The sequence below is a fragment of the Epinephelus lanceolatus genome, chromosome 24 (genome assembly GCF_041903045.1).
Source record: "Epinephelus lanceolatus isolate andai-2023 chromosome 24, ASM4190304v1, whole genome shotgun sequence".
Lineage (NCBI taxonomy): Eukaryota > Metazoa > Chordata > Actinopteri > Perciformes > Serranidae > Epinephelus > Epinephelus lanceolatus.
This window is the reverse complement of record NC_135757.1, coordinates 25,540,001-25,542,500: the sequence shown is the minus strand read 5'-3', so window position 1 is coordinate 25,542,500 and position 2,500 is coordinate 25,540,001.

Here is a 2,500-nt window from a genome sequence, read left to right as displayed (position 1 = left end):
GTAGATCCTCCGGGCTTGTATCGATGCAACGACCTTGGACAACCTTGGAATGCCCAATCCGCCACTGGACTTTCTTGAGTATATCAAGCCATCCGTTGTGCAAGCTGGCAGGTGTAGCCAGTGCTTCACCGCCTTTCTTATGCGTGCATCGACTTCTGTCAGGACCTGGTCTGACACCACGCAATGATTAGCCTCAAAGATCACCCTCGGCAGAGCATAGTTGACCAACAGGTCCACCCATTCGATCGGGCCTAAGGGTGTCCCTCCGATGGCAGCTATCCACCGCTGGAGTCGCTCGCCGATACCCTTGGAGACCAACCCTGTCCACGGGTTGATCGTCACGCCCAAGTACTTTACGCCCTCGCCCGGCCCGATCTGGTGGATGGGCACGCCTCCCAGCAGCCAGGGGGGTCGGCTGCCAATCAAACGCACCTTCCCCACGGTCTCGGCAAAGAACCCGTGGCACTTACTGGGCTGCACCCTCATCCCAGTAAGCTCGCAGAAGGCCTCCAAGATATCAATGTTGGCCACCATACCCTCCCATGAGCTACTCAACAAGACCAAATCATCGGCAAATGCCAAAGCCGTTATGGATTTCCCTTCCGCACCAAATCCGTGGCCCTCGCGTTCAAGTGCTTGGACTAGTGGATCCAAAGCAATGTTAAAGAGGAGAGGGGACATGGAGTCACCCTGTTTCACTCCAACTTTAATGGCGATGTCTGCTGTGCACCCTTCAGCACATCGCACTTTGGTAGTGCAGTTCTCATATGAATTCCTGACCAATTCCAGCATGTGTTGGTCTAACCCCTTCCGTTCCAAAGCACTCAGGAGATGCTCATGTGAAACGGTATCGAAAGCCTTAGCGAAGTCGACAAATACGACCCCAAGGGATGACCTTTCTCTTGTGCTCAATTTCATGACACCCTCCAAGACCGATAGGTTTTCTGAGCAGCCAGGGGAGGCTATAAAGCCTCTCTGCCGCGGATGGATAGGGCACGCCGCCGTCATCCTACCCGTCAGGATCCGCGAGAAAAGCCTCAAGACCAAAGACCCAATGGTAATTGGACGCCACTGGTTGACGTCCCCGAGCCGCTCCGGGTCAGTGGTCTTAGGTATGAGTACTGTTCGGCACCTCTTAAAGACTTCCGGCAGAGTCCCAGAGACCAGCCATGTGGAGAACATGCACGCCAACTTCTCACCTTTTGGGTCCCAACCAAGGAGAAGGGATTTCGTAACGCCATCGGGACCCGGTGAGGAACGGTTCTTAACAGCTCGTAAGTTTTTCATGACTTCCGTGGGTGTGATCAGGCCACAGAAGACCGAGTTATCAGCCCGCCCAAGGCCACCAAACGCACCAAGCCCCCGGAACGGCCTGACGTCACCCCACCTACCCTTGAACACAGCCGTGATCTCAGATAAGGGGACGGGGCAGATCTGACCCGTTTGCCCGTCAAGGACAAGAGACGCCAACTTCGCCCTATCCTGCTGATACAGACGGAACAAGTTTCTTCGGACACTGTACCTCCACCTGCACCGCCTGACCGAACCTGAGGCCGGACGCCCAGCACGCCCCATACGAGTCGAAGGTTTGGCCTTCATCTCCGGACCAACCTCACGAAGCATTTCGGAGGAGGCAGACATGATTGCTCCCTGACAACAATCACTCTCCTTAATGGGGACCTCGTCCGACTCACCAGCGTTGCCCTCGGCCGCAGCTCTAAGGAGTTCCAGAAGCCGGCCCTTGACCATCTGCTGCGGCACTGGGGGCGTAGAGGGAATCGCCCAGGATTCTCTCAACCGTTCGCTCGTCTTAGCCTTCTGCTGGTTGAGTCTCCCCGATCTCCGAACGGCCGTGAGCGGGAGTCTGCACTTTGACCTTTTCCGTCCTCCATTCTCACTTGTGTTAGAGTCAGTGGCCACCGGTCCAGGGACCGAGGGCATGTCTTGGCACAAAGGAGCCCCCTCGTTGACCTCCTCGGGCATCCTCTGGTGGGAACCAACAACACCTCGGCGGCGGACGCCTTGCACCGGCCTTTCCCTCAAGTAGATTGCGGTATGTGCACGTAGCCTATGCATTGACAAGCCTCGGCCCGAATGGAACGCCCTGGGACAATGTTCACACCGGAAACTGCCCTCAGCCACCGGCCCCTGACACTTAGGTAAGTGACAGGCGATCTGGTGGCGGTTCGGCCGGATTCGCCCGCAGTCCCTACATGCCCACAGAATCGACTTCACCCCATGAGCTCGGGCCAGATGGTCCTCAATCTCAGAGGCAGTGTTGACCTGTGTTCCACACCATCCACAAGGATCCAGGTCAGGAAGACGAACCACGTAACCGGCATCGCCAGCACCACTTGGGTCCCCCGAATCGCGCACCAGGGCGGCGGTAGACGTTTGGGACGACAGCACGCCCGATTGCTCGCTTCCACTAGATCCGGGCCTTAATTCGTCAGGTCCCATGGGCCGTTGATCCCGCACGGCGAGCTCACCGTTCGAAGGC